Raw genomic sequence first — 15,464 nt, forward strand, 5'->3', positions numbered from 1 at the left:
ATGAGTTGTCCTTACAGCTGTGGTGCTGTATTGTGGGTTAATTTGTATGCAGGTCAGGAAGCAACAGTTAGAACTCGACATGGAACAACAGACTGGTTCCAAATAGGAAAAGGAGTACATCAAGGCTGTATATGGTCACCCTGCTTATTTAACTTATATGCAGAGTACATCATGAGAAACGCTGGACTGGAAGAAACACAAGCTGGAATCAAGATTGCCGGGAGAAATATCAATCACCTCAGATATGCAGATGACACCACCCTTATGGCAGAAAGTGAAGATGAACTCAAAGCCTCTTGATGAAAGTGAAAGAAGAGAGTGAAAAAGTTGGCTTAAAGCTCAACATTCAGAAAATGAAGATCATGGCATCCGGTCCCATCACTTCGTGGGAAATAGATGGGGAAACAGTGGAAACAGTGTCAGACTTTATTTTTCTGGGCTCCAAAATCACTGCAGATGGTGACTGCAGCCATGATATTAAAAGAGGCTTACTCCTTGGAAGGAAAGTTATGACCAACCTAGAGAGCATATTCAAAAGCAGAGACATTACTTTGCCAACAAAGGTTCATCTAGTCAAGGCTATGGTTTTTCCTGTGGTCATGTATGGATGTGAGAGTTGGACTGTGAAGAAGGCTGAGCACCGAAGAATTGATGCTTTTGAACTGTGGTGTTGGAGAAGACTCTTGAGAGTCCCTTGGACTGCAAGGAGATCCAACCAGTCCATCCTAAAGGAGATCAGCCCTGGGATTTCTTTGGAAGGACTGATGCTAAAGCTGAAACTCCAGTACTTTGGCCACCTCACGTGAAGAGTTGACTCATTGGAAAAGACTCTGATGCTGGAAGGGATTGGGGGCAGGAGGAGAAGGGGATGACAGAGGATGAGATGGCTGGATGGCATTACTGCCTCAATGGACGTGAGTCTGAGTGAACTCTGGGAGTTGGTGATGGACAGGGAGGCCTGGCGTGCTGTGATTCATGGAGTCGCAAAGAGTCGGACACAACTGAGTGACTGAACTGAACTGAACTGAGCTCAAGAACATGTGCTGAATGAAAAGAAGATTGGAGATTGACTCTCCTCAGAGCAGATTACCAGATCCAGTTTCCCTCTGCTTGGACTTCTCTTTTTTCATCTGATGGGTTTATTTCAACACTAAGGGGTTACTAGATGTTACATACCCTCACTTACTGAGCTCCAGGGTCACCTCCTCCAGAGAGTCTTTGACCTTCCTTCTTCAGGTATTCCTCCTCTCCATCGCCACTGCACCAAGGTGGACCTCTCAGTCCCTAAACCAAGATGGTCCCTGGGCCACAGAAACCAGACTGGACTCATTTCACTGTGGCAATCTCCTGGCAGTGCTGGGCCCAGGAGACACCTGTAGAAGATATCACCTCTAAGGTAAGAGATCCACCTCTGAAGTGGACAGCTCCTGGTTGGGATCCCAGCCCTGCTACTTGAGGACTTAGGCCAGTTTCTATTAGTTTGCTGGTCAGTAAAACAGCCAGCTGAGGTCCAGAAATAAGGTTCCAAACGAACTGTGGTTGAGTTGCCAGGGCAGTCATTATGCCCTTAACCCCAGGGGAGGGGCAGGGCAGAACAGGCCCTGTGATAGCTGATTTTTAGAAGTCCAGGTACCTGGGCTTGGTGGGGTGCAGAGAGGAACTTACAGTGGGTTTCATCCTTCTCTGTCCCTGTCTAATGTCCTCCACCCACAAGTCACCTAGAAAACAGAACCTGGAACATGACTAAGTATCAGTGTTTTATTTGGGTGACAAAAACTGAGGGCACTGAGGATGAGAAAAGAGACACAATGTAAGGTGACAACACACTGGGTCTGCTTCATGACAAGCCTGGAAGAAGCACAGAAGCTGTGTGCACTGCCTGCCTGGGAGGTCTCCCCACTGGGAAAAATGGTCTCTTTGTTGGGAGAAATCTTGCACCAGTTCAGGAAAGGGAGGGGAAAAGAGGGAATTTATCTGCTTGGATTTCTCCCAACTCCCAATAGTCAAACACTATGCCTGGAGCATTAACTCTTTCACACTCCTGGGTTGCTAGTGGCTACTTGAGATGTCAGATCCCATGTCCTGTGGGGAGCTTTTCATCCAAGTTTGGAAATGATGGGAGGAGACAAACTGGATATGTGGCTAGTGAGTGCCATAAGATGTGTTCACAACAGCCTGATACTGTTTTTCTCATTTATCAGAAGAGGAAACCTGGCATAATGGTCAAAAACCTTTCCCAAAGTCACATGGCTAGTAAGTGGTAAATTCAGAATTTGAACATAGTCTGGTTCTGGAAACTGTCGAAGACCAAGATAAGGAACTTGGATTTTGTGTAGCAGGCAAAGGAGAGTCGCTAAAGGGTTTCAAGCTGGGAGTGACATAAAATAAAGAGCTTTTGAATTAAGCTCCCATTCTTTACTTTGCTCCATCTTCCCATGTGGATGAACTTGGCACAAGTAGATGGCCTCAGAGATGTGAAGACATCCAACACAGTTTCTGAGGAGCCCTGACTGGGTCCAGAGCTCATATGGGCTTCACCATTGCCTCATAATCTTAGTGTCTTCATCAAAGCCTACAGCCACCAAAGAGATTACCTGGTCAGAGGCAGGCAGGATCTGGGTGGAGAAGCCGAAATGAAGGGAAGAGCAGATTGACATAAAGGCCAGGAGTAGGAGGAGGACCAGCCATACATCCATTGTCAGCTGGTGAGTCTGGAGATCTTGGCATCCCCATATGAGTCCTTTGGTGTTGCCTAAGAGGGTGAGATCTCATGAACCATCAGCCACACTGGTCATATTTATGTGGTCGATGTTTGGTGTGTATCCGTGTGTGTATGTCTTCCAAGTTCATCAGGACAGAAGAAGGACCAGGTACAGGCTTCCCATGTGCATTTATATGAATGGTCCGTTCACCTGGGGAATGACAAGGAAGAGAAGGAATTTAGAGGAACAGTCTAGCAGGTAGGAAGAAAGGGGTCTGACTTGATGAAGCAGAGCCGTCAATGTTGATCAAAGGTTTTCCTTCTGATTTTTATGTAGGAAAGCAGTGAGGAGATGGCATAACTAGCAGTCTCCATCATCTCAGTACAGGCATACCAGACTGTGGGAAAGCAGGTCAGTGGGGCCAGCAGAGCTTGATCCCAACCTTTAAAGATGACAGGCTAAATCCAAACCATTACAAACCATGGATCCCCCACAAGTCTAATACCCAGAGATTTCTCCACCCACCCCACATGTCTGATACCTCATTTACCTGTGTTTGCATTGGTGACTCACGAGGTGGGAGTGCTTATGGTAAGCTTTCTCACAGTTCTCATAGTCACAGCAGTAAGGCCTTGAAACTGGGGATCTCCTCCTGGGAGCCTTTTCCTGGATCCTAGCGTACTGCTGCTCTGCTCTTTGTGGAACAAGTATGGGCTGCTTAGGTAGGAAGGGGTCTTCCTGGGAGACTGGCTGGTTCACAAAAGAGCCCTGGAATTCCAAAGCCAGCAATAAGGGATATACACCTGGGGGCATCCCAATATTGTGGGGCTCTCTAGGAGGCAACATCTGAGCCATAGAAGGGAGCATTGCTTGGGCCTCAGTGGAAGGCACGGTTGGATTTATCAGGCGAGTGTAATCTCCTCGGTTCTGTCTTGTCTCAACAAAAATTTGAAGCTACAGACATTAAAGCCTTCGGTGTGTCACAGCTCTTGGACAGACCATGTTATAGCTCTCGGGTCTCAAACAGACTGTGTTATAGCTCTTGGACAGATCAGTGTTACAGCTCCGTGTTACAGCTCAGTTTTATTTAGAAAATAGCAGGAAAATACATCCTTGAGGCGTGAGGGCATTCCGACCCAAAGACGCGAAGAGAAGAGAAAGCCCTGGCCCTTTGGCTCGTCTTTTTTATATTTTCTCCTCCCCCTGAGCCTGCCCTATGTAAATTGGCAGTGCTGTTTGTTCTACCTGAGGTCTTCACTCCAGTCCTCGGACCTTCCTTTGACCTTCCTTTGTTCTATTTTCATGGGCTTTTCCTTTCCTTGTCTTTTAGCCACCACCATTTTGGATTCCTGTTTCCTATTCTAACTACCTAACAGATTTAATAACGTTTTAGGTGGTAAAGGGTCTCTGTTAGAAGCTACTGTTGGGAGGCCAGGATAAGATATTCGCATTCTGATGTAGGAAATCATTGTGATTCCACTGGGAGGTGAGGCTGGTGGCATCCTTAGATTCCCACCAAAGGTCAAGGCCATCCTGGAATATTGGGTTCTCCTAAGGGCATCGTCTGGGGTCCCTTTAAAATCATCATTCCTGGCTGCAAATGAGACATTCCTTGAGTGAAAATCATCTGGGAATGGGTGAAAGTCAGTTGAGGGCAATAGCTCACATGGTGGTCAGACAGTGCCATACTGAACTGTGGCCCCATTTCACTGGAGTTCTGCCTGGGTGCTTCAGCAGAAGCCAAGGGGATCCTCTCCAGCTCTGTGCACTGAGGGACATGTTGAATGCCTAATGGACTATGGTTCCAAGAGGTGTGCATTTCACTGCTTCCAGCAGATGAAGACATAGTCAAGTTGGACACTGACTTCTCAGCATCCTTGGAGAAAGAAAGTCAGGGGGATTCACCATAGCTTAAACCACACTTCTTCATGTCCCCATTTCCAGACCTCACCTTAATCCAAGCCCTCATTATCTCTTGCCTGAATTATCCCACCTTCAAGCCATTCTCCAGTTTGGGTTTTCTAAAATGCAAGTCTGGGGGGGACTTACCCAGTAGTGCAGTAGTTAAGACTCCTTGCTTCCACTGCATGGAGCTTGGGTTAGATCTCTCTTCAGGAAACTAAGATCCCACATACCACACAGTGTGGCAAATAAATAAATAAAATTCCAGTTTGGCTGACAGAAGCATGGTGGAAGCCTAGAAGTGACTCATGCCACTCTACCTGTTTGTCATGCTTTTAGCTTTATTTCATAATGTTAGGTAGTTAGAATAGGAAATGGGAGTCCAAAATGGCAGTGGCTAAAAGACAAGGAAAGGAAAAGCCCATGAAAATAGAACAAAAGAAGTTCAAAGGAAGGTCTGAGGACCAGAGTGAGGACCTCAGGTAGAACAAACAGCACTCCTAGCTAGCCCAATTTACATAGGGCAGGCCCAGGGGGGAGAAAAAAAAAAAAAAAACATATAAAAAGAGGGGCCAAAGGGCCAGGTTTCTCTCTTCTCTTCACGTCTTTGGGTTGGCATGCCCTCACACCTCAAAGATGTATTTCCCTGATATTTTCTAAATAAAATTGAGCTGTAACATGGAGCTGTAACACTGATCTGTCTAAGAGCTATAACACAGTCTGTTCCAGACCTGAGAGCTATAACACAGTCTGTCCAAGAGCTGTGACGCACCAAGGGCTTTAATGTTCGTCGCTTCAATTTTTTGTTGAGACGAGACAGAACAGAGAAGATTACACTCGCCTGACAATAAAAAGTACAGAGACCATAAAATATTCCACAACCTGCACTTTCAGCTAAGACTCTGCGAAAACTCTCAAATTCCATATTATGTTTAAGTGTGAGGGTGAAAGATCATCCCAAACTAGCAGAACAGGTTCAGAAAACCATAAAGGTAAGAAGAATGGAGGGTTCAAATAGGTCTTGGCTTTGGCAAAACTTAGAAACCATTCACAAATATTTTCCTACAGAAGAAGCTCTCAGGACTTCCCTGGTGGTCCAGTGGTTAAGAATCCACCTGCCAATGCAGGAGACACAGGTTGGATCCCTGGTCCAGGAAGATCCCATATGCTACAGAGCAAGTAAGCCTGTGCACCACAACTACTGAGCCCACTCTCCTAAAGCCCCTGCTCCAGCAGAAGTCATTGCAATGAAGAGCCCACTCACCACAACTAGAGAAAGACTGTGTGCTGCAACAAAGATCCACCACAACCAAAAATAAATTGTAAAATTTTAGAGGTAATAATTTAGGGAAAGAAAAAAAAAAAAGGGCCCTCATCTGAGTAGGAATGTAGTGGTTAAGTCTGAGACCAAGCATTGGAGGAAGTAAAGAAAAGGGGAAGACTTTAAAGAGCACTGTTTAAAAGTGTCAGGGATTGTCTTGGAAGTCAAGAGCAGTATTCCTTGACTGATTTATATTAAGGGAAAATAGAAGAGATTGGTGGTAGTTTCAATTACAGTTCCAATAGAGAGAGCTCTTGAGCTGAGAAACTGGGAACACAACCCCAATATCTCTCCAGAAAAGACCAACACATTCAAATATGAAGACCAAAACATGATTAAAATACAGTATCCACAAACAGAAATGGAAGATTGTAACTTCTCAAAAGAGAAAGAAAATTCACCAGAAAAGTGCTGTTGAATATCAAAGAAAGATTAACAACATTCAAACACAAATTAAAAAAAAAAAAAAAAAAAGGAAAACAAAACTTAAGAAAGTAATTGCAGCTTTTACCAATTACAGGAACACCACAAGGCAGACAGAGGAATTCAAAGAAGTTATGTCCAGACAATAGGCTATGAGTAATAATAGAGGGGAGGGAGGCGAGGAGACAATGATAAGAGAAACTATAGGGGGATCCCTGGTGCTAACAATGTTTCCTTTTTTTTTTTTTTCCTAACAATGTTTCAAAGGTCTTTATTCTGTAATAATCTATTAAACTGTGTACTTACATTCACTTTTCTGTTTGAGTGCTATTTATCACAATAAAAAGGTTTTAACACAATACTGTGAGAAATCCGGATTTTCAGCATAAGTGAAATTATAAAAATCAGAAACAAAAATAATGCTATATTGAAATAGGAAATGTTTTATACAAACACAAACACCTCATGCTCAGATCTTTGCCTTCAATTCCATTCCTTACTAAAAGAGTCGGGAGAATTTCCTGACTTCAAGTCTGGAACAAGGAATGAATAAGTGAACATGGTGCTTCTTATTGTGCCAGAAAATAAGGGAACTTCACAAGATAATTAGTACTGTGTCAAATGGACACAGCTGAAGTGACACCAGGGAAGATAGTCAAGTAGGAAGTACCAGGAATTAACATCCCTGACTGAAGAATTTGCCTGATATAATTACTTTGGAATAATGGAGTCTATTCAATGCTTGTGACTTCAAGGGAAGTTGGGAAAGGTATACTGCAGTTAATTACAATCAGTTTCAGCTCTTAGGAAGTTAGTAGCTATCCCCAAACATCCTGGGTCCCATACCACAAAGCTGTGCACACATTTCTGGAGCAGCCTGTCTCAGCTTGTGGGAGTCAGAATGGGCAATGAAAACCTTGGGTTCCAAACCATGAGTAATCTGTGTTCTAATCACTAATTGCTGCTTCTGATCATGTGCAGACAGAGGTGGGAAGCCATTGTTGCAACTCCCACTGCAATCATCAAAAACCTCTCCCCCTCCAAATGATAGAACCTACAGGGTATTTCAAAGGACTTGCACCTGTTTCTCTCTCTCCCTCTGACCATGTCACATGGCTTGCAGGATCTTAGTTCCCAGACCAGAGACGAAAACTGTGCCCCCTGCAGTGAAGGCACAGAGTCTTAACCAGTGGACTGCCAGGGAAGTCCCTGGCATGTTTCTTTCTCCCTTCATTTTCCCCCTTTTCACCTTTTCAGAACCATACATTTAAGAACTAGTATACTCAAAGGCTTCTCAGGTGGCTCAGTGAGTAAAGAATCTGCCTGGAATGCAGGAGACACAGGGGACAAGTGTTCAATCCCTGGGTCGGGAAGATACCCTAGAGGAGGAAATGGCAACCTGTTCCATTATTCTTGCCTGGAGAATACCATGGACAGAGGAGCTTGGTCTGCTACAGCCCTTGGGGTCACAAAAAGTCAGACACGACCGAAGCAACTGAGTATACACACACACACACACACACACACACACACACACACTCAAAAGCGACCACATATATGAAAAATTTAGAAAGTCACCACATATACATAAGAAAAGATGCAGACTCATAAAATATCTGGGAAAACTTAAGCTTACCTCTCAGGCTGATGCTGTTACAGAGACAACATACACCAATTTAAATAAACTATAAACAAAATCAGTAAACCCTGAGGAAGAGGAAGAATTTGATTTCCAGAGTTCCTACATCATAAGATTCAAATGTCCTGCTTTCAACAACAAAAAGCTCATGAGTCATAAAAGGACAGGAATGTTATGACCCATTCAAAGGGGGAAAAAAATAAACAAATGTCTAAGAAAGACCAGATGGTGAACTTCCTACACAAAGAATTTAAAACAACTGTCTGTCTTAAAGATGCTCAAAGAGCTAAAAGAAGATGTGAACAAAGTCACAAAACTGATGTATGAACAAAATGATAATTCTGATAAAGAGACAGAAAACCTAAAAATAAACTAAAAAGACATTTTGAAGCTTAAAAATATAACTAAAATAAAACTGACTATAGGGATTCAAAAGCAGATTTGAGTAGGCAGAAGAATCAGCTACTTTGAAGATAGGATAATTGAAATTGTCAAGTTGAGGACAAAGAAGAAAAAAAGATTGAAGAAAACTGAAATGAACACCTAAATGACCTGTGGGACAACATCAAGCGGATCAACATATGCATTGTGGGAATCCTAGAAGAGAGGGATAAAGGAGCAGAGAGACTGCTTGAAAAAATAATGGGTGAAAACATCTCAAATGTGATGAAAGACATACACATAGCCCTCCAAAGAGCTCAGTGAACTTCAAGTAGGATAAAATCAATCAAGGAAACCCACACTGAGACACATTATAATCAAACTGTCTAAAGACAAAGAGAATCTTGAGAGCAGTAAGAAAGTAACTCATCACATATAAGGGATCCCAGATAAGATTCTTAAGAGATTTCTCATTAGAAACCTTGGATGCCAAAAGGCAGTAGGTTGACATATTCAAAATACTGAAAGAAACTGTCTAACCACAAATCTCCTAACTGGTAAAACTGTCCTTCAAATATGAAGGAGATATTGTCATTCCCAGATAAATACTGGAAGAGTTTATTACCATTACAGCATCTTTTGTTCTAATGAGGTGAGTTTTGGTGACCTTCTGGATAGGGGCTGGTCACCAGAAAGACCAAGCCATCATTAGAAGCTTGGACTTTTGGGCCCTATCCCTCATTCTCCAGAGACAAGAGAGGGCCTAGAAAATGAATTAATAATTGATGATGTCTCGGTGATCAAGTCTCCATAAAAATTCCCAAAGTACAGAGCTCAGAGATCTTCTGGGTTGTAGAACATATGGAGGTGCTAGGAGGGTGGTATACCTAAGAGAGGGAATGGAAGTTCTGTGCCCCTTTCCCATACCTCACCCTCTATGTAGCTCTTTACCTGGCTGTTCAATTGTTTCCTTTAAGGTATAATTTTGTAATAAATCAGTAATAGTAAGTAAACTTTTCCTAGGATCTGTGAACTGCTCTAGAAAATGATCAGATCTCAGGAAGAGGTCATAGAAACTGGTCCCAATTTACAGACAGTCAGTCAGAAGCCAAGGTGACAACCTGGACTTGTGATTGGTGTCTGAATCAGGGGGTAAAGACTTCCTTGGTTGTCCCGCGGCTAAGATTCAATGTTCCCAATGCAGAGGGCCTGGGCTCCATCCCTGGTGAGAAAACTAGATGCCACATGCTGCAACTAAGAGTTCCCATGCCACAACTCAAGGTCCCACATGCTGTAACTAGAGGATCTTGTATGCCTCAACTAAAAATCCTGCATGCCACAACTAAGATCCAGCACAGCCAAATAAAAACAACAGGGCTTCTCTGGTGGTTCAGTGGTAAAAAATCCACCTGCCAATGCAGGAGACATGGGATCGATGTCTGGGCTGAGAAGATTCCACATGCCATGGAGTAAATAAGCCTGTGCACCACAACTACTGAGCCCGTGTTCTAGAGTCCAGGAGCTGTGACTGCTGAGCCCATGTATCACAACTACTGAAGCCTGAGCTCCATAAAGCCTGTGCTCCACAACAAGAGAGTCCACTTCAATGAGAAGCACTCAAACTGCAACTAGAGAAAAACCTACGCAGCAACAAAGACCAAGCACAGCCAAAAATACATAACATAAATAAATAAAATTATTTTTTAAATTTAAAAATAAATATTAAAGAAAAGAGGAAATAAAGGATAGGGGACAGTCTGTGGGATTAAGCCCTTAACCTGTAGGACTGGGCACTAACTCCAGGCAGTTAGTTTCTTGTTGTAGAAAACCCACATATCTGATGTCATAAGTGTTGTGAGAGTGAGAATGAAGGAAAACAGTTTTCTTAGGTACCAATGCATAAAAAAATGTGACTACTTTGTATTTTTGGACTCTTAATACATAAAGATGTAACTTTGTGACATTAATAACTGAATTGGAATGGGGACAGGACTGGATGGAGCTTTTATTTTAATCACATTAAAGTGGTAAAAATTCAAATTAGTATGGTATAATTTGGGGATGTCAAATTCAATCCCTACAGTGAACACACACACAAAAAATAGTTATATGATATATACAAAAGGAAATGAGAAGGGAATTAAAGTTTCACTACAAAAAAAATCAACTAAATACAAAAGATATAATACAGGAAACAAGGGGCAAGAAAGCTAAATGCATAGTGAAAACAAAGAGTAAAATGACTGAAGTCCCTCCTTATCATTACTTTAAATATAAACAGTTTAAACTCTCCAATCAAGACAGAGGTTGGAAGAATGGATTCAAATTTATATGTTGTTTACAAGAGACTACTTTAGACCCAGAGACAAAAATAGCCTGAAAGTGAAAAGATGGGAAAAGATATTCTATGAAAATAGTAAACAAAAGAGTTGGCATGGCTATACTAGTAGCTAGCAAATATAATAGACTTTAAATAAAAAAAAAGTTTGCAAGAGACAAAGGATAATATATATCAGTATATTAATAAAGGTTAAACACAGCAAAAAGATGCATAGTTATAAAGATTTACACCTAATAATAGATTAAAGTATCTGAAACCAAAATTGAAAAATTGAAGGGACAAATAAACAGTTCTAAGTAACAGTTGGAGATGTCAATATCTCACTCTAAATAACAAATAGAACAACCAGACAGAAGATAAGTAGGGAAACAGAAGTTGAACAACACTTAAATCACTAGATATAACAAACATATACAGAACACTCTACTCAACAACAAGATACACACATTCTTCTCAAATGCACATGGTGCATTCTTCTTCAAAATAGATCACGTCAGGTCACAAATTAAGGCTCAAGAAATTTTAAAAGACAGAAATCAATAATGGCAATAATGCTGGAAAATGTCCAAATTTATGGAATTAAACAACATACTCTTAAACAACCAATAGGTCAAAAAAGAAATCACAAGGGAAATTAGAAAATACTTGGACAAACAAAAATGAAAACAACACTAGAAAACTTGCAAGGTTCAGTGAAAGCAATGCTAAGAGGGAATTTATAACCATAAATGTTTATAATTTTAAAAGATCTCAAGCCAACAACCTAGTTTTATGCTTTAAGGAACTAGAAAAAGAATAAAATTAACCCAAAGTTATCAGGAAAGAAATATTAGAGAAATATCACTGAAACCAAAAGTTGGCTTTTGGGAAAGATTAACAAAATTTCCAAACCTTTAGCTAGACTGATCAAGAAAAAGAGAAGACTCAGATGACTGGTAGCAGAAATGAAAGTGAAGGCATTATCACCAATTATATAGAAATGAAAAGAATTGTAAGAATAGAGTACTATGAACAGTTGCATGCCAACAAATTGGATAACCTAAATGAAATGGATAAAATAAGAGAAAAACAATACATACCAACACCAAATTATGAAAAAATAGAAAATATGAATACACCCACAACTAGTAAACCAGTAACCAAAAACTTCCAGGACAAAGAAAGATCCTGAACCTGATGGCTTAATGCTGAATCGTACACTAAACATTTAAAGAAAAATGTCAGTGCTTCTCAAATTCTAACAAAAAATTGAAAAGGGGACTTGCCTGGTGGTCCACTGAGTAAGAATCCACCATACAATGCAGGGGAGTCAGGTTCAGTCCCTGGTTGGGGAATTATCTATACTCTTCAGGGCAACTAAGCCTACGTGCTGCAACTACTGAGCCCACGCTCCACAACTAGAGATCCTGAATGATGCAACGAATATTCCAAGTGCCACAACTAAGACTCAATCCAGCTAAAAAAAAAAACAAAAAACTGATAAAGGGGGACTACTTCTTAATCTATTCTATGAGCTAAGCATTGCCCTGATACCAGAGCTAGACAAAGATATCACAAGTAAAAAAAACTATAAACCAACATTTTTATGAATATAGGTACAAAAATCCTAAAAAAAAAAAAAAAAAAAAAGCAAAACCTAGCAAAACAAATCTACCTGCATGTTAAGCAGATTATACAAAATGACCAAGTGGAATTTATCTAAGAATGCAAGACTGATTCAACATACAAAAAGCAATCAATATAATAGACAACTTAAGTAAAATAAAGGTGAAAAAAACACATCATCTCAACTGATGCCAAAAAAGCACTTGAAAAATCCAATACTATTTCATGATTAAAAAAAAAAAAAAAAACTAAAAGAAACTAGGGATAGGAAAAATAAAGTTAACATGAAAAACCCACTGCTAACATCACAGTAAATGGTCAAAGACCAAATGCTTTCCCTCTAAGATCAGAAAAAAAAAGACAAATTTGCCTGCCTCCATCACTTCTATTCACATAACAATGGAAGTTCCAGCCAAAGCAATTAGGCAAGAAAAATAAATACAAGGCATCCAAACGGGAAAAGAAGTAAAACTATCTCTGTTCCCAGATGATACAATATTACATGTAGAAAATCCTAAAGATTACAGACATACAGACCTGTTAGAACCAATAAATAAGTTAAGCAAACTACCAGGATACAAATTCAGCACAAAAAATTCACTATTTCTGTACGCTGCAATGAATAGCTTAAAAATGAAAGATGGAAAATAATGTACAAAAGCATCAAAAATAATTACTTAGGGACTTCCCTGGTGCTCCAGTGGTTAAGAATAATCTGTCTGTCTATGCAGGGAACACAGGTTTGATCCCTGGTCTAGGAAGGGATGTGCCATAAGGCAACTAAGCCCATAAGTCACAACTATTGAAGCCTGAGTGCCCTAGACCTAGTCCTCTGCAACAAGAGAAGTCACTGTAATGAGAAGCCCACACACTGTAACTAGAGAAAGACCTAGTGCAGCCAGAAATAAATAAAATTTAAAAAATAATTACTTAGAAATAACCAGAGTTTAACTTAATCACTGAAAACAACAAAATACTGCTGAAGGAAATTAAAGACATAGAAAAAAGGGAAGAAATAATATAGCCAAAGCAATATACAGTTTTAATGCAATCCCTGTCAAAACCTACTTTTTGGAAAAATAGAAAAAAATCCATCCTAAAATTTATATGGAGTCCCAAATATCCAAAAACAATCTTGAAGAGAAAGAACAAAATTGGAAAATTCACACTTCCTGATTCAAAGTGTACTATAAAACTACAGAATCAAAAGAGTATTTTTGGCATTAAGGGTAGACCAACAGAAAGGAAGAAAGCCAAGAAATAAATCGTTACATATATGGTCAAATGATTGTCAAAAGATGGCAAGACCATTCAATAAGGGAAAGGACAATCTTTTCAATAAATGGTGCTGATATAATTGGATATCCACATGGAAAGAAATGAAGTTGGACCCTTACCTAACACCATATACATGTATTTCCCTGGTGGTGGACACAGTGGATAAGAATCCACCTGCCAAGGCAGGGGACTTGGGTTTGATCTCTGGTCTGGGAAGAGTCCACATGCCTCAGGGCAACTAAGGCCATGCACCACAACTACTGAGCCTACAGTCTGGAGCCCACAAGCCACAACTACTGAAGCTTGTATGCTCCAGGGTCCCCAAGCCACAACTAATGAGCCCCTGTGCTGCAACTACTGAAGTCAGTAGACCTAGAGCCTGTGCTCCACTACCAGAGAAGTGATCACAGCTGGGGAGTACACCCCTGCTCTCTGCAACTAGAGAAAGCCCACATGCAGCAATGAAAACCCTGCACAGCCAAAAATAAACAAATAAATTATATAAATAAATAAATATAACAGTGTGTACATGTTGATCTCAGGCAAGAGTTTAAAAATTTTTAAAAATACAAAATTAACTCAAAATGGATTAAAAAATCTAAATGTAAGAACCAAACTATAAAACTCTTGGGGAAAAAACAGAAAAGTTTCATGATATTGGATTGGCAATAATTTCTAAGAGATGATACTGAAGGCACAGGTAACAAAAGAAAATATAGACAAAATTGACTTTGTCGAATTTTAAAATTTTCTGCATCAAAAGACACTATCAAAAGAGCCTAAAAGCAACCCATTCAAAAGCAAGGACTGGAATAGATATTTGTACACACATGTTCAAGAATTATTCACAATAGCCAAAATGTTGAAGCAAGCCAAGTGTCCATCAACAGATAAACAAAATATGATATATGCATACAGTAGAATATCATTCAGTCCTAAATTGGAAGGAAATTCTGACACAGGCTTCAACATTAAGACATTAAGCCAAGTGAAATAAGCCAGTCAAAAAAAACGATGTATGATTCTATTCATGAGATATTTAAGGAAGTCAAATTCAAGGAGACAGAAAGGAGTAATGTGAATGTGTCTAATCCCACTGAACTATATAAACATCACTACCTGAATATTATCATATGTGAAATGGATCGCCAGTCCAGGTTTGATGCATGATACAGGATGCTCGGGGCTGGTGCACCGGGATGACCCAGAAGGATGGTTAGGGAAGGGAGGTGGGAGGGGACTTCAGGATGGGGAACATGAGTACACCCGTGGTGGATTCATGTCAATGTATGTCAAAACCAATACAATACTGTAAAATAATTAGCCTGTAATTAAAATAAATACATCTATATTAAAAAAAAAAAAACACATCACTACGTATAATATTTTTATGATATACAGATTTTACCATAATTTTTAAATGTTTAAAAAGGGGCACAAAAGGGGTTCCCACTGGCCAAATTTGTAACAATTTGAGAATTAAAAAGAACAATTGTTGATTTTAAAAGGTTAAATATATTAAAATTCATGAACCAAAAGTGACAATGGGTCAGCTATTATCCCAGCTCTGAACATTGCGAACGGAAGTGAAAAATTAAGCATTTATTCTGATAGGAAACCATTATTTCAAATTCACCAAATGATTCCCGTTGTTTTAAAATATCCTAATTTACAGAAGAGTACAAACTAATATATACAGAAGGAATGGTGGAAATGGAAAATCAATTTACAACTACCACACAACTGCACGCATCTCACACACTAGTAAAGTAATGCTCAAAATTCTCCAAGCCAGGCTTCAACAATATGTGAACCGTGAACTTCCAGATGTTCAAGCTGGTTTTAGAAAAGGCAGAGGAACCAGAGATCAAA

General features: G+C 40.1%; 1 pseudogene; it reads right to left on the reverse strand.

Moving 5' to 3' along the window:
- Nucleotides 1-324: 324 nt before the first annotated feature.
- LOC133258879 (Krueppel-like factor 17) lies at nt 325-4,584 on the reverse strand (annotated as a pseudogene).
- Between the last annotated feature and the right edge of the window lie 10,880 nt (nt 4,585-15,464).

The sequence above is a fragment of the Bos javanicus genome, chromosome 13, assembly GCF_032452875.1.
Source record: "Bos javanicus breed banteng chromosome 13, ARS-OSU_banteng_1.0, whole genome shotgun sequence".
NCBI classification, from domain to species: domain Eukaryota; kingdom Metazoa; phylum Chordata; class Mammalia; order Artiodactyla; family Bovidae; genus Bos; species Bos javanicus.